The 21,263-nt window shown below is 41.0% G+C and overlaps 1 pseudogene across 2 annotated transcripts; it reads left to right on the top strand.

Moving 5' to 3' along the window:
• The first annotated feature begins 5,378 nt into the window (after positions 1-5,378).
• LOC142829852 (FERM domain-containing protein 3 pseudogene) lies at positions 5,379-18,209 on the top strand (annotated as a pseudogene). 2 transcript variants are annotated; one of them, XR_016349867.1, is made up of 2 exons: positions 5,379-5,649; positions 16,079-18,209. The product of XR_016349867.1 is annotated as an FERM domain-containing protein 3 pseudogene, transcript variant X1 (transcript). The 2 variants fall into 2 exon arrangements; XR_016349868.1 differs by lacking the exon at positions 5,379-5,649 and adding an exon at positions 9,258-9,280.
• The last annotated feature ends 3,054 nt before the right edge of the window (positions 18,210-21,263 follow it).

Genomic DNA, 21,263 nt, shown 5'->3' with positions numbered 1-21,263 from the left:
TTCATCCTGATTGGTAAGAAATCATTTCTCTGTCTTGTTTTACATTAAAGAAATAATCCCTTTTTTGACAATGTTTTTTCAATAGTTAAAATATTGGTACATATTGTGTACTTTTCGTTTTGCTAACAAGTGTTTTGCTAGAAAGAGAGGAACAATTATAACTCCATGAAGCACAGACCTTAAATACAATGAGATATCTATTGCTGTCACTATTCTTGATTTCAATAGAACCAAAGAAAACACAATTTCTTACTAGCAGTTGAAAAATGTAACTGGAAGAAAGGCATGTATTTGTGTTCCAAAAAAAAACCAAAAACCCTACCATCATTTAAATGTGAAATAGCTGTTAACTCTTACTGCAGATTATGCCTTAGCTAACATTTTTAAGATCCTTATTATACTTTGAAAAAGAAGCAAACAACTAGGAATCTAGGATCAGGGTTTTGCTCTTACTTTGCAACTTTAAAGTACTTACTCTGCTTTAATTGACACATCAACCAAACAACACTGCATATTCAGTTTCAACTTTGCACCTCTTGGGTTAGTTTGTTTGAGAGTTGGCATTTTGAGATGAGTTATGGTAGTGGCGTTTATAAGGTTTTTTCATATTATTTTATACAGAAGGTTGTAGGAAGATGTTATGGAAGGCTTATGTAGGAATTTCTGTCAAATAAGCTGCAATTGTTAGTGTGGAAGGGAAACGCTGTGATTACTGTTCTTGAAGTCTGGTAGGAAGAACAATGTGAGCTGTTGAAATTTGTGGAAAATTTTATGTAGGCATTTCGGTAAAATGTTACCTATCCAAATTGTTGGTGTAGAAGTGCAGTGTCTTGTGTTAACTTTTTGAGTCCTGGTATGAAAAAGTGCTGTGAACTGTTGAAAATTATAGATGGTTTTGTATGCGTATATTATTAGATGTAGTGAAGAGGGCAAGTTGAGGTTGCTTGTGGGGTGCTGTTTGGATGGCGTGAAGGTTACCTCAGAGCAGGTGCTTGAAAGTGGCAAAGTTAAAATTTTAGATTACGTCAACTCTTCAATCACCATTTTGTGATACGAATTTGTTTAACAATTTCACAAAGTTTGACTATTGCTACTGGTTGAACTCTTAGATTTAGCTTCAGCTGTCATAAACATCTAGCTTTATGTTAACTTTCTATAACTCATCAATTACTGTAATTTACGTAAGGAAGTTTATAAATGTCAAGATTTGCTCACTATGTATTCCAATAAAGTTTCTACACTTCCATTTAATATGTGATTTTATTGCATATTTTCATGGGTTTTGGAATTAACTCACCTCCATGGTGTAAGTTTCATTTTTCTCTTGCTTTTTGAGATTACTTTTTTTGGGAGGGGGGGTTGGGTTGAGAGGGCAGACTGCAGTGGAAGCCTGAAATGAGGAGGCAGAGCTTACCACTATATTGACATATAATGTTTTTCTTGAACTTGTGAGGTACACCAGTGAGACTTTATTTGTTCCTTATAGATCACTTTCTTCTCTATCCACAGGTCTCTAGTCAGCTGTAGATTTTCCACTCCCATAGCTCTGCTGAGCTCTGCAGAAGCAAACACAAATTGCTGGTTAAGTGAGGCCCCTATGTTTCATAGGGTGGGAGGGGCATATGTAGGTGAGGCCTCCCTGATTTTCTGCAGCATTTCAGCACAGGAAAACTCAAAAGTGGTCAAGTAAATTAAACATGGGGGCTAATGCTACATTAATGCAATCTTAATGTCCATAAATTAATTCCTTTATGATATTACATTTTCAATACTCTTTAGGTTTTTGAATATACATGAGAAATTGCATTTGGGTGAGAGACTTTAGGAAAAATGTCACAATTTTACAATACCTTGTTCCAATGCTGTGATCAAAATTTTAATTCATAGTTCACTGAGAAAGATGGGTGTTTGTTTCCTGCCTTTTGATAATTATATTGCATTAGGTCAGGGGTGGGAACGAGGCAGTTGCGGGCTGCATCTGGCCCACCAAGCCGCTGGATCTGGACATTTTGCTGACACCATTACTACATACAGACGGCAGACCTATTAAGCCTTATTAAGACTTACTAAGAAATATAAGCTTTGAGGTTCACACTGGTTCACCTTCACTTGCAAGACAGTGCTTCAAACCAATTTTCTTTCACGCAAATTAATCATCTGTGTACATTTTCCATCGGTGTCCTCTAGCAAATTGTGTTTGGACTAAAATATTATTTCTTTTAATGTCATCTCTCTTCCTTCTGCTTTTCATGCAGCAGGTGGATGAACTATCATCTAATATTAGGTTACATGCTTTCCAAATTGTTTATTTTTGAATATGAAGTCATGGGGAATAGATAATAAAACAGAAGTGACACATCCCCATATATTTCACTACAACAAATAGCATCTAGTGCAGGGGTGGGCAATCATTTTTAATGGGGAGCCACTTGCTTGGGATAGAGGACTTGCGGGGGGGGGGAGGGAGTGTGGGGTCTAAGAGGGAGTTTAGGTGAAGGAGGAGGTTATGATCTGGGGTGGGCTTGAGGTGCAGGGTAGGGATGTAATACTGTAGTCAATTAACTGATTAATTAAGCTTATCAGTTAATGCTACAGACTACACCATTCCACCCCCCACAGTGGGCAGAACATTTTTTGGCAGGCTGGCCACCGGCCCGGCTCATTCTGGGTTCCCGCTGGATCTAGGACCTACTCACGCTGTGGCTCCGCATTTAAAGTGTATTAGGAGCCAGGTGGGTGTGCAGCCCAAATCAGCTCCAGTTCACACTGGGTCTAGGAGCCCATTCTACCCTGCCCCACACTCTCACACAACTTTCTCCTCCCTGCCCAGACTGACTCTTACACCCTCCAGTTTTTTCCTCCGTTCCCCTGGAAACCTATTACACTTGCATATTTGTTAATAATCCTTTCACTGCCAACACAATGTCACTTTTTAGGATAACTGTATTTCTACCCACAAGTCATAAAATTTAGCTGGTACATATATCTCATCTTCTAAGTTGACCTATTCTACAGTTCATTAACTGTCATTGCTGTACTTCTGGAAGTTCCTATCAGTTTGTTTACTTATAAAAAGGGTTTCTGGTTTAGGGTTTCAACTGATAAAATTATTCCACATATATTTTAACTGCTTGGAAGTTTTACAAATAAGTACCTAAACAAATCTTAATTGTATAGTTTGGAGGTTTGTTTGATTGATTGATTATATTTCATCATTCCTGTTGGAGCAGGTCTCTCCCTCTGTTATATGATATTAGGGATGTTAAATTATATATCTGTGAACATATGGATCTTTGTAATGTTATTTTACTCTTAAACAATTGCTCAGTTTCTATGTGGCAACATTGTTTCTCTTAGCAGAAGATTCTCCCTATGGTAAGAAATTCTAACTGGTGTAGGGTGAGGTTGACATTCAGTGGACCACGGGCCAAATCCAGGCCGCTAAATATTTTAGAACAGAGGTAAGAGAAAAAGGTTGAAATCCCTTCTCAGCAGCATAAAAAAGGATTAGTACCCCAAGCTAAGGGTATATCTACACTGACATTATTCTGAAATAACATAGTCCACATCTACAATACAAGCAGTTATTTTGAAATAATGTCGAGCTGGAGGACTTCTTTCTCTGATTTCTGTAACCTTCACTTTACAAGGATAGTGATAGAGTAAGGAAAGTTGGAGGAAGAGTGCTCTCTACTGTAGAGACTTCCTGCTGTGCAGACAGCGCCAAAAGCTGAGATAAGCTATTTCAACTTTTGGCTTCATTCTGACGCCTTTTGTAGGGAAGAGATAGAGCTGTGGGCTTGAACTGTAGTATGTGTGGGTTTGTGCCTACTCTGGTGCCTGTGCCTGTCCCTGTTTTCTAATAGTCCTTGGCTTGCTGCTTGCTGCTTGTCTGCTGAAGCTGTTCAGCTTGAGTTAAATTAGCTGTGAGCCAGGCCTAACACACCTGTCATTCTTTAGTCTGGTTGCTTAAACATGACAGCAGTAGATCAGCAGCATTTCATATGCATTGAGAACAGCAACTGATGGGCTTTTTTGAGTGTTTGATTTTTATTAGTCATAGGGATGTATTATTAAGAAAAAGTCTCAAGAGGATTGAAGTCCTCATTGGTCAGTGCCAGCTGCAATTTTTGGTCATATAGCCTGCTTCAGAGAGAGAGTCTCTGCACACTGATACCTGAAGACTGGATTTAATGTCAGGAGGAGACATTTCGGAGCCATGGATAGGTGTCAGCCTTGTGATCATGACTGATTGATTTTGCTGTTCCAGATTAGTAGTAACTATGTGGAGCTTTTAAGTGCCTGGAATAAAGCCATATAGTGTGGCCATGGACATTCAGCACTATCGACTCTGTTTGTTTTGCTCTGATGCTGTGAATTCATTCTAACATGAAATGTAAGGTAAAATGTGTGTATATGTATGCATAGGCATGGGTGTGCATGCGTAACATACTCCTTTCCATACTGAAAAAGTAATGGCTCGGTTTTGAAAGTTCTATACAATGAAATAGTAGAGTACAGAAGTTTCTATAGTACTCCTCTATGTATACTCATGCAATATTTTACCTCGTTTATATAAGCTGAAAAATCTCTCCTTAAGTAGATGCTGTGATGTTGGCAGACCAGTTCATAGGGAACACTTAACAGGCAGACACATATCTGGAATCTGTCTGGCTCATTTTTGGGTGAATACAATATAGATAGAAAAACGTGGGCAGTGGCTATTGTAGGCAGGGGCATACTGAATGTCCCCAAACAGCATTTTGTGCCTCCTTCCCCAGGCCAGTGTACTTTCTGCATAGAATTAGGGTTGGACGAATTGCCTGACCAGTGCCCTGGGGCCTAGAGCCCTGGGGCTGTGGATGCAGCAGCCACGTGCATCCATCCAGCTGTGGGTGCTTTAGTTGTGGCACACCAGAGTTGGGGCCTTGCATCCCTGCCCCCAGTCGAGCAGGGATTGGTTGGTGGGTGTGCTGCGGGCTCCTGAGGGGCTGATGGACTAGAAGAGGGAGGCACAATGTGAGGGGCCACCTCTGGCTCCAAGTTAGGTGTTCAGTTCAGCCATTTTTACCTTCCCCCAATAAGTCTTCCTTTGGGTCACCACCAGTCCTGACGGTCCAGCTGAACCGAGCCGCCGGGTTTCGACGATGTCACGTCACATCCCCATCCTCCCCTCGCGGGCGGTAGCAGGAGGCTGGAGCCCAGCAAAGCCCAGCCTGTGCTGAGCCCATGGCCGGGCCGGGCACGTGTCCCCGGGCGGCGGCGGCAGCAGTGGCTTGCGCTGCCGGAGCTTGGGCGCAGAGCGCGGCGGGCCGGGGCGTGGCTGGCTCGGGGCGAGCGGAGGGGAGCGGCTGGGATGCTAGGGGCTGGAGAGAGGAGCCGGGCGGGGCCGGGGAAAGGGCAGACGCCTGCTCCTCCCCCGGCCCGGCGGCGGTCTCCACAGCGACAGCCGGGCGTAGCCGCCAGCCAGTCAGGGAGCCTCAGTCTCCACTCGGCGGGTGTTAGCAGCCGCCCAGCCCGCTCCTGCGGCCCAGCCCGCGCTCTGCTGGGCAGGGGGGACTCGGCGTAAGTGACCCGCGTGTGGCCGACCCGCCGCAGGCACAAGCGCCGGGGAATCAGCCGGTCGGCGCCGCGAGCTCTGCAGGCCAGGTGGGTTGGGAGTCCCGGCCTAGGCTGGGGTCAAAGCTGAACGAGTCACCCACGCGAGGGACGTTAGGGACTAGTCAAATAGTGGACTACCCAATAGAAGCACATGCTTACCAGGCAGTCGAGTCATTACTTAATTAATTGCTTCCTCCCCCTCCCCTTGATGACTCTGTTAAAGGCAGCAAGGTGGGGGGCGGGGAGAGCCTGTGCTGGAGGAATCCAGCTTAAAACTTGTTCCCCCCAGTTCCGTCTCTGCAGAGGGCCTGTGGAAGAAAAGGCCCAGCGGGGAACTGGACTGGAGCCAGGAATCAGCTGCCTCATCTGGTGTTTGATCCCAGATGCTGTGCCTTTGCTTTTTAAATGGAGTAAGAGCCCAACCTCTCTTACTCCTTTTAAAAGGCAGAGCCACAACAGGGTTAGCTCCAGGGACAGGAGCAAACCATGTTGCAGGTCTGCAGTTCCCCCCTTTATTGACTAGTTGACTCAATTAGCTAATTAAATGCAATTTAACATCCCTACCATGCACCCACTCAGCCCTCCTGCAGTGTAAGTGCTCCTCTAGCAACCACATGGTCATACAACTGCCTTGTTCATCTATGCAGGCAGGCAATGAGACACTTCTTCAGCCACACAGGTATGTGACCAGGTCAGCCATGCAACTGCCCACTCACCCTAGTTCACACATTTATCTATGTAGCCAGCCAGCTATTTCACCAGCCACACAGCTACCCGTCCAGCCATGCAGCTGCCTAGCCATTACTCCAGCTATAGCGCAACCTACCCGCTCCTCCAGCCATGCAGCCACCAACCCATCTCCCTACCTGTTTGGCAGTGCAAATGCCAGCCACGCGTACAGTCATGCAGCCACCAATCAGCTATATAGCCACCTGTCTATGCATCCATCCAATTATGTAACTACCCAGCTTTCCAAGCAGCCATCCACCTGCACAACCACAGAGCTTCCCACCCTTCTAACCATGCAGCTGCACAGCCACTCTCCATCCTCCCAGCTGTTCAGCCACCAAGCCTTCCCACCATCCATCCACGTTCATTCATCGAGCCGTATGACCACCCATCCATTTGACTCACCATCTACCAGCCTGTTCATCCGTACAATCATCTATACACCTGCCCACTAACTCAGCCACTCACTTTCCCACTCAGTCCCCCCTTCCCACTCAATCATCCATGTAGCCATTTGAAGAGCCATCTAACCATCCTGCTGCCCATACAACTGCTCACTCAGTTAGTAATCCCCCTATGCACATCTGCCCATGCTCCCAGCCAACCAAATGCCCATTCATTCATACACTCGCCCACCCATTCTAGACTTATTTACTCTCAACCATTTGCCAAATCACATACGTCACCAGTCACACACCAAGTCTCTCATCCCACTCTCCTGCTCCTGACTGTCTCTCAACCCATTTTTCCATTCATCTCCCAACCCACAAACCCTCTCCTTCACATCTGCACATTCAACTGCTTTTTGAGTCATCCCTCCACCCATTTACCACTCAACTTTAAAAGTTATAGTTCATTTATTATATAGTACCACAGTTTTCCTGAGCTGATGAAGACTGTCTTGTCCATTAGAGCTTACCCTCTTGGTCCATCAAGTACTTGCTAGACATTTACAGACAGCTAGCTGGTCACAGGATGTTAATTCACTTTCTTGCTTTCACCTGCTTGATGCTTTTAAAAAAGTAAAAAATACATTCGACACTTTCCTTATGCTACTTTTCTATGTGAGCATTTGCAGTAATTGATACAGGAATGTATTCAACAGAAAGGGAGGGTCCATGAGAGAATCTCTCCAGTAAGAGTTGATCCATAGTATGAAATAGTTTTGAGAGCCCTTGCTATAAGGTAAGAAAGATGATAGATAGCACAGGGAGAGTTCAGGGAGAGAAAGGATGAGGATGAAGATAATACAATTATTCAGTTGACTGGGAATGTCCTGTATTTTTCTTTAGGATTATGCAGGTAGATGGATAGGACTGTGTTTGACAAGAGGGGCTTGAAAAAATGGATTTGCCTGTGGCCAATTGGAAGAATTCTGCAGTATATAAACTTTCATTTAAAAATAAATTCATTCTTTTTGTTAGGAAGATAAGCAAATGTGAACCATGTGCAAACTGATGCAGTACTTCCACTTGGATCTTCTATACCTGAAGAAATTCTGCGCCAAAAATTATGAATTATATACACAATATTTTAAAGTTCTGAAAAATTCCACATATCTAACTTGTCAAAACAACACTTTATAATCATTCCAGTTACAGTTATTTTGGTAATTTATTTCAAAATATTTGTCAAAAAGTATGTCTGTAACAATACAGACACACAAAATCCCCCCAAAGGAAGAGAGTTAAATAAATCCCATAGGAAAACCCAGTTCCTGTTTTTCTCCCCCCCTTCCTTTCGGAACCTATGTATGCAGAGGGAGAAGCAGTCTGATGCTAAGTCGGGATCTTACACGGCATTACCTGCATGTCGCCTCCTTCCTTCAGGGCAAGCCAGAAACTAACTGTGGGAACGTTCCAGCTCCTCCCCTCTCCTCTGTTGTGGGGGAATGGGAAAGGATATTTTGCACAGAACATTAATTCAGCACAAATTCTGCGTTGGAGAATGGTACGGAATGCCCTAGGGGTAATCTTCAGATAAACAGTTTGTGTTTCTAATATGCTGCTGCTCAAGGTGAAAACTGCAGCACAGCCAATGTTAAACTGTTATGTCAGTTTATGTAGCTGGTATTCAGAACCCTCTGGGTAACTGTCAGAAATCAGTTTAATTTTACTCCACTTCAGCTGCTTACAGGTACTTGAGAAAGCTTTGAACAGTTGTAAAAGGAAGCACTTTTCACTGGGGAGAAGGACTCAGACAGAAGCTATGGTGGGGTCGGGGGGGCAGGGGGAGAGGAGTATACCAAGGTATCTTCATCTTTGAGTGGTCCGGGAGGGGTTAGAATAGAGGTGTCCACATACAGCTTGATATGCTGTGTACCATTTTGAGCAGCTTCCTGTGACCATTCCAGTGATGACACAGCATTGTTTGTTGGTTGTGATCTCTAAAGTCCTAAAAATATTTAAGTTACTATGGTAACTACCTTGGGTCATTGCTTCTGGAAAGTTCTAAAGAGGGTGAAGTGGGCTGGATGTAAGTTCTAATAAGTTAGCCTAAGTGAGAGGGTTGACTTGAGATAGAGTTGCCTGGTTGACTTTCACGTTAGAAAGAGAGCTTTAAAGCAGGAGTATTGAGATCTACTGTAGAGACTCACCTTGATACATGCTGATTGAGAGAGCCTGTTTCAAAGCTCAGAGATTAATTACTGGAAGGACTCGGTTATTGAGTATACTGGGATGTACCAGAAGGTGTCAGAGAGCTTATTGAAGAATTCTCTCTGACTTTGGATAGTATTTAGTTTTGTTGCAATTGACATCTGTGTATCTAATAAACATTTATCCTTTTATCATTTTGAAATTATTTGTAAATACTATTTGTTTTATATTGCTTTATTTGTGTCTCGTTTTAGCAAAAGTAGATGAAATCTGGGCTGTATTCCTGTGTGCCTTTTAGGAAAGTCACCTAATCATTCTCTGGCAACTGGGATAGTATTTTCCCATTCTACTAGGTATGTTTTTAAAGTCTTTTGAGGTTTTTTTTTATGGAAGGTATTATGCAAGTAATTTATTATTTTTAAATTATTAATCTGGGCTAAATTAAAAAAGTGGTATAAAAGACAATTCAGGGGAAGAGCTTATAGGTAGGGGTTGGTAAAATCAACAAAAGAAAACTTGGATGTTTAACCCTTGTTCTGAATCCAGAATTGTCATATTGTTAGACTAAAGGAGAGCTGTTAGTGTATACTTTTCTTTTTTTGGGGAATGAAAGATAGATGATAGATATGAGGACAAAGATAGACTACAGCCCCTCCCTGAGTTACGACCACCTCCACTTACGACCATCCACACGTACGACCAAAGCGATCGTAAATGCAGATCCGAGTTGAACACTTATGAACAGCGTGGTCGCCATGTAACTCTATGGTATCCGAGTTACGAACACTTTGAGTTATGGACCAAGTGTTGGTCCATAACTTGTTCGTAACTCGGGGAGCGGCTGTATAGATGGGAACATGGGGCCAACCCAGACAAAATAGACTTTGCCTATTTTATTAAATTAGATTAAATTCAGTGTGATCTTTACTCGCCGTTGTAAATTAGTAATGAGATTTTCTTTGAATTTTGCCTAACCGTATTACCCAGATCTAGTGGGACACAAGAAAAAACCATCTACCTTCTCCTCATTTTGTTTTTTCTTACCCCATCCGGTGTTTATTATTATTACCCCTCTGAATTGCTCCACTTGACATAGCATGTCTCTGCAGCATTGTCACTGAAATGAACTAATATTCTGTGTCACATACTGTTCTATTAAAATACAAATATAATTTATTTATGCCTGTAGGTGGCAATTGAAGACTGTGATCTGTTTTAGAGACTCTTATGATAACACATTGTTTTCTCAAGGGTTTAATCTAGTGGTATCTAGTTTGCTATGGAACAATGATGCATTCAGTGTCATGTAAAAAGATCCTGTGACTGAAGTTGCCTCATTTGACTGTAGTCACCACAGAAGACAAGTCTTGTTATTAAATTAGAAATAAAGAATAAGGTAAATTAACCACACCTTTCTTTGTATAATTTAGTGGTACTCCTATACTTGAAGTATCTGCCGAGTTAGGGTCTATATCTGTACGTTGCTATTATACATGTGCCCAGTGTAATTTTCAAATACTGATCTTGCATTCTTTCTTCATTAAATAAATATATTTCCAATTTAGCAGGTAGTCTGTTCATGTTATGAACTAATTTATTGTCAGTTTTGAATGAAATACAATTTGAATTAATGTATAATATAACTCAACCAATGAAACTGTCGTTTAAAAAAACAGAAACAAATTTCCCTGAAAAATTCCACTGAACTGGGATTTCAATTGTTAGGTTTCATCCAAGAGTGACTTATAAATAGATTTATAATGAAAATGCCACCAGTTTCTCAAATGTATCAGTATTCTCTGCTGACACTGTGAAGTGACATATAACATTAGCATGACTTTGTCTAGAGTGTGGCTAAAGGAAACATTTCATATACAAATGTATTCATTGGGCATAGAGTAAATTGTAGGCAGGTCCATACAGTTGAAGGAAACTAAATTCCTTTCTGACTTTTTTTAAAATCAAGTCTTCCTTTGTTATGGTTTAATAGGGTCTAATTCTGTCCACTGGAGTACAATCGGTATTTGGTCAGTGAGTTCATTGGAGCAGGACTGAGCCCTGATATTAATGCTGGTGGTTTGAGATAGTATACGTTCCTTGCAGTTCTTCAGCAATTTCTTTAGTTGGTTTAAGAACAATCAAACAACTGACTGCTTTTGGCCTCTGTGCAAAATACTGGCTCCATGAAAATCAGTGGGACTTTCAGTTGGGTCAGGATTTCACTCCCATTATTTTGGTTGCTTCACATAGCTTCAGTAATTTTCAACCTGATCATCTAGTACAGGGGTCTCCAAACTACGGCCCGCGGGCCGGATGCGGCCCGCGAGGCCCTCTCATCCGGCCCGTGGAGACCTTTTTGTCTACGGAAAAAAAATTACGGAAATTTGAGAACAAACTTGTCCGATGATAATCTCAGGTCACTGTTGATGTTAGGGACAACAAATCTAAAGCCAGAAATGTCTGCTATTTTGGCATCCAGGAAACAATTTCACCATTCACACTAATACAGGTGTTCATGTGTAGTGTATCAATGTGTTATTAAATAATAACTGAATAAAATAATATTAAATAAATAATTAAAAACAACATCCATGTTTTGATTGTTTTTTATTTGGACCTCAAGTGTGTAGTCGGCCCCCGAACTGCTGTTTGATAGTTAATGCGGCCCTCGGGCAGAAAAGTTTGGAGACCCCTGATCTAGTAGAAGGAAGGCTTGTTTTGTTTTACTTTACTACTGTTTTGAGTAATCCAGAAAGTGATTCTACAGAAATGACACTGAGGGTTCTATACAGGCAGTCCCCGTGTTACATGGATCCGACTTACATCGGATCCCTACTTACAAACGGGTTGAGGTAACCCCGCACTAGCTGCTTCCCCGCAGCAGACCAGGGAGACACGAAGGTTAAAGTGCTATTGTTAGCTTGTACAAGTGGTCTAGGTGCACAGTGTACTACTGCTGTTGTGTTTGCTTGCCTCTTAGTCAACTGTTCGTGTTTTAATCTGCAATTGTGGAAATTAGGTTTAAAGCCACCACAACTTGTTTCTGAGTATAAAATAAATAGCTGCAGGGAGGAATTGGGTCCAGGCTGGTACAATAAGATTTTATTCTATAAAGCTAGTACAGTTGGCCCAAAATGTTGCAAATCTTTGTTATATATGCATAATATAGCAAATAAAAGTGATATCATTTTGATGCCAGTAACATGTATGAAAGGATCTTTATCTATAGCAAATAAGTAGAGCCCTGCAAATCCATGGGCATCCACTTTATATCTGTGGGTATCACATCTGCAGATGTGGATATGGATAACCACAGTTCATTTTTGCAAATATTGATGTGGATACATATTTCGTATCTAGAACCCTGCAAATTTGAAGATATCCACTTTATATCTGCGGGTATCCACATCTGCGACTGTCAATGCAGGTATCTGTGGCTCATTTTTGTAGATGCAAATGTGGATACAAATTTTATATCTGCACAGGACTCTAAATATAAGAGTCTTTAAAGTAGACAAAGCATAAACAAAAGAAGCAGCACTCTCAGGATGTAATATAATAACCTAGAGGGTTTTTTTTTAATCCAAATACTAATAGTTTAAAAAAAACTATTAGTATTGAAAAAGCAGTGGACTGTAAAACCTCCCCGAAAACTTTAATATAATTATTTAATAATATATTGTCCCTGGCTGAATACAATTGAAGATAAAATAGGGTTCAGATATGAGGAAGTGCAAAAAATTCCCTGGTGTGACTGAGACTAAATTACATAAAATTGGCTCCAAGATTACTTTTGGTTTTTTTTCCATCTCTTTCACCAGAATCTCAAAGGGTATGTCTACACTACCCTCCTAGTTCGAACTAGGAGGGTAATGTATGCATACCGCACTTGCTAATGAAGCCCGGGATTTGAATTTCCCGGGCTTCATTAGCATAAGCGGGGAGCCGCCATTTTTAAATCCCCGCTGCTTCGAACCCTGTGCAGCGCGGCTACACGGGGCTCGAACTAGGTAGTTCGGACTAGGGTGCCTATTCCGAACTACCGGTACACCTCGTTTCACGAGGAGTAACGGTAGTTCGGAATAGGCACCTAGTCCGAACTACCTAGTTCGAACCCCGTGTAGCCGCGCTGCACAGGGTTCGAAGCAGCGGGGATTTAAAAATGGCGGCTCCCCGCTTATGCTAATGACGCCCGGGAAATTCAAATCCCGGGCTTCATTAGCAAGTGCGGTATGCATACATTACCCCGCTAGTTCGAACTAGCGGGGTAGTGTAGACATACCCAAAGTTTGTTAGGGATTTTCTCTTAACAGGACTTATCGTTTTAGTTAACCTTCCATTCAGATCCAGTGTATTCAAACACTAACAAAGGGGCCAACTTCTAAGATGATGTAAAATCTGCTGGAAATCTTGTTGTGGCATAATGTCATAATGTTTTCATTTCTATATCTTGACAGTGTGTTCTCATACCATTTGATAAACTCAAAATTTTAAATCATGTTCTGCCATAATGACATGACTGTCAAACTGTAATGAGCCCCCAATGCAGGGCTAGTATTCTTTAATAGGATTGGAATTTTAACTTGAAGTGGACAATGCAAGTTTCCAGAATGGTTGAGTCCACAAATGAGTAAGTGCTGTCCCAAGCAGCTATAACACACTACCATTCCGATTTGATAGGTTTTTACACTATAAGGAGAACATGATATGCAAATAAATGGAAAATATAACCTCCTTTTCACTTATAACCTCAGGATATCAGAACTATTCTTTGAAGAGCATTTTAGGAACTCATATAAAACTAGAGAACTACTAAATATGGTGTGTAACTGAAGAGAAGATGGATGAATATCTTAGGGGGGGTACAGGCTCTGGGCTGCCCCCCCCCTCCTGTAGGGTCGGGCAGGTTGTGGGAGTTTCCCCTTTGCAGCAGTTCCCTCCCTCACAAACACAGCCTGCAGGCTGGGCCATAGTTCCTAGCTTCTGTTGAGGGGGAGGAACCCTCCTGGGTAGGGCCATGGGATGGCCACTGTTTTGGGGCAGGAGGCACTTACCTGCTCAGTTGCAGAGCCTTGTGTACATCTGGCCAGTTTCTTGCTGGTATGGCTGCCCCTAATAGTCCCTCTGCTGTATTGTTCTCCCCTGTGGGCTCACTGCTCCCATTGGCCACTCTCAGTATTGTGCCTCCTCTTTGCCCTTCCCTTTTCAAATTCTAGAAAAGGGTCCCATTCTAGGTATTTCCCGTTTTCCTGGCACAACTAAATGCTGACCTTGCTTTAAGTTTGGAGCAAGAGGAAACTGCATACCAAATTTGTCTGTGAGTCTGTTCAAAAACTCCTCCTAGATGGTAAGAGCGAGGACCACCAGACACACTCTAACATATCCAAGGCTCGACAAACCGCGGCAAGAGCTACTCACCAGCCCCGCACTGCGCGAGTGCCAAACCAGTGCTGCGCATGCGCGCCACGCCAGTGTGAAAAATATATATATATATATATATATATATATATAAATAAAATACACATGCACACACAGGGCTTGACAAACCGCTGATTCTACTTGCCCATGGCAAGTAGATTTCAGCCGGTCGCTTCGTGTGCCCCATTCACTGGTGCGGCGTGCATGTGCCGCACCGGTCTGGCGCATGTGCGGTGTGGGGCTAGCGAGTAGCTCTCGCCGTGGTTTGTCGAGCCCTGTGTGTGTGTGTGTGTGTGTATGTGTATATATATATATATATATATAATATATATATATATAGCTTGATTACCACACATTCTTGTGTATCATAGTACGTGGGTTGTTCTATTAGTAGCAGTTAATGTTATCCATCTGTAAAAGAGAAGTTAGAACAAATTTATGTTCAAATTTATTTCCAAGTTCAAATGTATTTCTGTGTTTATCACATCTCTATTGACTCCTTCAGGATTCCCACTTGCTGTTTGATTCCCCTTCTTTCCACTGCTCACCTCCTCCAATCTGCTACTAATAGTAGACTGAAGTGATCGAAAACACTGGGATTTTTGAAGCTCTCATGTAATAATTAGGACTCAGAGCACTTATGAAATTGGGATTCTTAAATTACTTTCACTTTGCTGCTGTCAGTGCCAACTCAATATAGTGTCATTATAGGAGGAAACAGAGGGTTGTGGGGGGAGAGACTTCAGAGGATTGGGGAGATGGAAAACTCAAGAAAGGAAGAAAAAGGGAGGGAGTGGTAAGAATAAGAGACTGAGAGGGAGGAGGGATGGAAAAGAGAGAAGCCTCAAGGAAAGGGGGATAAGACAAGAACTAAGAGTGAACAGAGGTGAGTGAGGGATGAGGAAGGAAGCAGACAGACATCTGAGATAATTATTTCCATGAAGACACAGGGTATCCATCCATTTTTATCCATAATCTCCTAGGCTACATCTAGACTGCAGAGTTAAATCGGAAAAAGTTACGTTCTTTCGAAAGAGGCTTTTCTGAAATTTGGCGCTTTGACACATCCCTTATGCTTTGTAGAACGAGGTTTACAGGGATTGCAAAAGAGATCGTCTGCTTTTCAGCTTTTTTGGAAAAGGGGACATGTTCTTTGGACACAGCATTGCTGTGTATCTGTCTCAGCCCTCTTCCCCTTCTATGATGTTTCATTTACAAGATGTTGTTATCATAATAACCTGTCTTGATGCTACGACATTTGTAGTTGAATTATAGTGATTGCATTTCCCAACTTCTGCCCTATTTCTTTCTTGTCTCTCTTCAAACAAAGGGTGGAGCTACATTTTCCTAAATGCATCCCAGTAACACCTGTTTATATGGATTACTAGAAGTCTGCCTTCTGACAGAAAAGAAATTACTTCCTTCTGATTTCTATGTGCTGGAGTTAATCACAACTATTAATGGTCTTAATTTATATATGCTAAAATCAAAAGGACTCAAATTTCAGAGGATTAAGTTCCTGTGAAAGATGCTCCTCTTCTGCTAAACTTGACTAAAACTTTACTGATTTCAGTCAAATTATAAGCAGACGATTGTGGAATCTTCTTTCCACTGCTGTGTTCTGAAAGTGCGTTTAATTTGTACAATCTCTTATACAAGATCCTACTGAAAGGATGAATTTGTCTTTTACATTGGAAGTTGAGTTCTTTTTTTTTTTTATCTCCATTCTTTAGGTATCCAGCTGCCTAAGGAAGATGAAATCTCAGTACCCATGATATCTGATTCCCCATCTAAGGATGCCGGAGAGAATGAGGATCTCGCCATCGAAGAGGAAGAGAAGATCAAAGAGGAACCTTTAACTATCTCAGAACTGGTGTACAACCCAAGTGCCAGCTTGCTGCCCACTCCAGTTGATGATAATGAGATAGACATGCTCTTTGACACCCCGTTAAGAGCAGAGAATGAGAGAGAAGATACAGATTCATTTGAGGAACTGGAAGTGGATGAAAATGCATTCTTGGTTGCTGAGGAAGAGGAACTGAAAGAAGCCCGTAGAGCACTTAGGTGTAGTTATGAATTTCTAATGAGCAACATACAGGTAAACGCCTTTGTGAAGAGTTTCTCCAGGCTTCTTTTTGTAGGCCTTGGACTATTGTTGTTTGTGTTCCCACTCCTCCTTGTCCTCCTGGAGTCGGACCTTGATATCTCCTTTCTTCATGAAATCCGTCAGACGCCAGAGTTCCAGCAGTTTCACATTGAATATTACTGTCCTCTTAGGCAGTGGGTGGCTTGCAAAATAAACTTCATTCGTGACATGCTGGGAAGTTCTTAAACGTTAAAGAAATATGATACAACTAAGGGCTATATTCAAAATTTCAGTTAGCACGAGCTTCTCAATGCCCATGGGGCCATCAGCAGGTAGCTACCTTCAATTTCAAACCATTATAGACTGTTCAAGATTTAACATTTGTTTTTCATACTTAAATAGTTGCTTTAGTTACAGGCTTATCTGGTGGCCTTTAAATAACCAAAAAGAGGTCTTATTTTTATTGAATTGTTGACTTCCTGCTCATCTATTGTATCAGACAAGACTGGGTGGTACTAGGGTTTATTTGTAACATTACAAGCCATGATATTCTGAATCTTAGTGATAGCAGAGCCGAGAAGAAATGTTTTTGAATATACTCCTTAGTGGTGTAACAGTTTTTTCTAACCAATGCCTATATCAGCAATGTTTATGCTGGGTTTTTTGTTTGTTTTTTGTTTTTATATTTTGTGTTTAAAATATTTTGGTAAATTTTTAGCAAAATATGACTTCTGACATTATTTAAATGTACAGATTGGTAAAATTAATGCACAAGGGCACGTAGGGGATTTTTTAAAGTTTTACCAATCATTTTTTAAAAATATTTTGGCTGGACAATTGAGTTTATTATAACTATATAAAAGATGGCCTACAGTTTGGAAAAAAATACAGGACGTTTATTTAAGTGTTGTGGGGCGATGCTGGTGAGGGGAGATGAAATGACACAGAATCCTAAAGTTTTTAATGGTGCAGTTCTAAAGCTAAAGGGGGGGAACTTTTTAAAGAAAATAATCCACTTTCATCTGTGTCCTGTCATCTTACATTTCAATCAGAGCTAAGTATTCAAGATAGTGTAAGTAAGTTTTGCCAGACAGTGGTGGACCTTTGAGTAAATATGAATTATTGTACATAACATGGAAAGATGAAGAGATGGTTGAATCAGAAATATCTAGCTATATTGGTAGATAAGTAACCTACTTTTTAAAAATGGCTAGAGCATAAAATATACAATACTTTAAAAATCAAGGCATTAGATTGTACAGTTGACATGCAGATAGTCTACTGAATCATAATGAAAGGAAAAATATTTTAAGAGAAATATCTTGGTTCTTCATTCCTTTTGTCATTATTCCGTGAAACACATCTCAGAGGATCAGCATTTAATATCTTTGCTTCCTGTATTGCTGACTGTCTTACCATGTATGTGTGGCATTGTACTCATACTATTTCCCTATTGATAGGACTCCAGTCATTGGGGTCAATTGTAATTTTAATGTGCTGAGGATTTGCTCCCAATATTATTCAGAGAATATACACAAAACATTAGCATTTAGAAAAATCAGCAGGAGCCCCCATACCAATCCTAATGTTATAGCAAAGAAGTAGTATTTTGTAAACTGGTGCACCATCATATAGGATTGTTTTGTGGGGGGTTTTAAGTCAAAAGCATTAGGCTTGATCCTTCAGCCTTAATATAGCTAAAACTCATATTAAAGCCAATGGAAGTTTGGCTGTGTACTGACTGCAACTTCACCTCATAGGGCTTGTCTACACTGGCCCCTTTTCCGGAAGGGGCATGTAAATTTCACCTATCGTAGTAGGGAAATCCGCGGGGGATTTAAATATCCCCCGCGGCATTTAAATAAAAATGTCCGCCGCTTTTTTCCGGCTTTTAAAAAAGCCGGAAAAGAGCGTCTACACTGGCCCCGATCCTCCGGAAAAAGCGCTTTGAAAGTAGGAATAAGAGCCTCCGGAAAAGGGCGCTTTTTCCGGAGGATCGGGGCCAGTGTAGACGCTCTTTTCCGGCTTTTTTAAAAGCCGGAAAAAAGCGGCGGACATTTTTATTTAAATGCCGCGGGGGATATTTAAATCCCCCGCGGATTTCCCTACTACGATAGGTGAAATTTACATGCCCCTTCCGGAAAAGGGGCCAGTGTAGACGTAGCCCTCATGTTTGCGTGCTTTATAAAGATATATTTAAAATTAGAGATCTATTTGAGTCTTTCATATTGTACATACATATTGTAACTAATTCATACACTTCAGAATCATTTATGCTTGACAGAGGGGATTCCCACGGGAGAATTTGTTTCCTCTTTTTCTTTTACAACATCTTTCAAGGATAAAACAATCATAGCTCCTAGTAATTGCTCTTCTCCATTGTGACCATTTGGGTTGTTTCCCCATTTCCCAAAGAACAGAGACTACATAGAACCATTTAGTCTTCTCTTGTCTATCTTTTGTCACTAGCTTGGTTCCAATGACAATCACTATTGTATGTATGTCATCTTGCATAATATCCAGCTAAGCAATCCATTCCCCTTAAACATGAATCATCCAGCCTAATAGAATTTTTGACAATGAGCTAAAGTAGACATTTTCCCTTAACAGGACCTGATTCATACAAATGGTTTCCTAAAACAAAAAGGAGCATTTGTTTTGTTTGATTTAATTCTATCAGAAAATGGTACAGTTGCATGGGGAAAAGATTACCTCAGAGAATTGATAGTGCAATAAGGAGATATGTAGGAGTAAATGCAGGGGAGAAAGAGAATGTGTGTTTTACTGTATATGTATACAGCCTTGGCCTTTTAAAGTCTCTACCACCATACAGGAGATTTTTTTTGATCTATAAGATGAATTCCACCAAGAAACATGGAGTTCCCATAACATACTTTTTTACAATATTGGGAGTTTAAGGGGCTGGAACTTTGTGTAATACACACACTATTTGTGTATATTATACAAACATACATTGTATGACATATACATACCCACACATGTAGAAACAATCTTGTAGTTAGTGCTGAAGAGGAGAGTTGGAATATGAAGAATGTATAGGTACAGTATTGTGTACTTGTTTGTGCTTGGATATATTGTAAAATGTTATGTACTTGAAATCTATTTTGTGGTTTGTCTAATATTTATAAACACTACTCTGGGAAGAATTAAAAATGGGTTTATTTAATTGACGAACAAAAAACCTGGGCGGAAGTGTACCTGTAACTCAAGCCTTATCTTTGTACAGTGAATTTCACATTTCTCTGTCAACATCCTGATTGTTTTGTATATTGATATGATGGCAGGAATACCTAATAAAAATACACCGGAAAAAAGCACTTTGCAGTGATGCCACTTTTTATGATAAAGGAGTGTTACTTAATGTTTGATGTTAACCTAATGTCATGTTAATCCTGTACAAACAAATATGGTTTTCACAATATGCTTTTTTTGGGGGACTGTGTTGTCCTATTAAATGGTAAAGTTTATGGGACTGCTGCAAGTGGATGTTTTCTATATATGTTTTAACTGTTGGATACAGTAAGTGTGTCAGTCTTAAAAGTAGGGGTTTTTTTTCATAAAAAAAAATCTTGTTTGAACTTTTTGGTGTATTTCAGAGTGTCATGAAGTCACGCAACTTAAGGGGACAGCAGCTCATCTAGTTTCAGTTCCTCTAGATCACAGGCCAACAATACCCAGCATCCGCACTCTAAAATCAATGATGTTTGGTTAATTTATACCGTATTTGTCTAAATGTATGTTTGTATTCTATACAAAAAGCCACTGCATACTCAGTTATGAAGATACTAATTGTAACTCCATAGCTAAGGTAGTGTTGAGTTATTCTCTTAAAAGCAGGAACTTAACTTTCTTGTAATATATGAAGTAGAGATGTGAATGACTAGGTGACTATCCCCAGCTGGTCCTGGGCTGCATGCAGCGTTTCAAAGTGGCAGCACCATGTAGAAGCGGTGATGAGCTGGAGACACCCCAGGTGACCCCGGGTTCCATGTGGCGCTGCTGCTTTGAAATGCCACAGGGAGCACAGGGCCAACGGGGGACTCTCCCGCTGGCCCCGTGCTCCCTGCATATCTTTTGCCTTTTGAAGTATAGCAACACCTCTAAGGCTGTTGCTACGCTTCAGAGGCGGAGGTGCCCTTATCGAATAGTCAATGCAAATTGCATTACCCCCCGAGTATGAATACTCCTCAAAATTACTGATTTCATTGTCAATACTGAATTAATTTTTCTGGAAGCTAATTAAGAAATATTTCTTAGTTTCATTTAAAAATAAGTTTGCAGAAAGTCAAACAATTGTTCTGAGTTGTGCATTGCCCCAGTCCTTGTAATAGGTACTAATTCAGGTGACAATGAAGGTACAGTACTTTATTTCAGAATTGTTTACTACTCATCAAAGCAATAAAGGGATAAAATATTATGAAGTTCTGCACTACTGTCTTCCAAAATGAATGTGTGCGAAAGACTAACTGAGGGAGGATAGCACCAAATATGTATAAACTAAGAAGTCTACACCTTAAGAGACATGGTAGGATTGGTATTATTTTTTCTAAAACGAGTCTTTAATTTCAAAAGTACAAGAAACTGCTGTAGGGTTTGAAGGGTCTCATCAGCTGTGAGAGACTCCAGGAAAACCTGTCCTATTTGCAGCAACATATTTCTGATTTTTCATATCAGCTTTCAAGAAAGGTTGGCGTGATCTGTGTGTATACCTCAGGCCAGCGGGGTTGACAGCCACAATGGACCCAGGGACAAAGTGTGTGTGTGTGTGGGGGGGGGGGGGGCAAACTCCGTGCCCACCCAGAAGAGGTGGG

The sequence above is a fragment of the Pelodiscus sinensis genome, chromosome 6, assembly GCF_052426305.1.
Source record: "Pelodiscus sinensis isolate ZL-2025 chromosome 6, ASM5242630v1, whole genome shotgun sequence".
NCBI lineage: Eukaryota > Metazoa > Chordata > Testudines > Trionychidae > Pelodiscus > Pelodiscus sinensis.
This window is presented reverse-complemented; position numbering and strand designations above follow the sequence as displayed.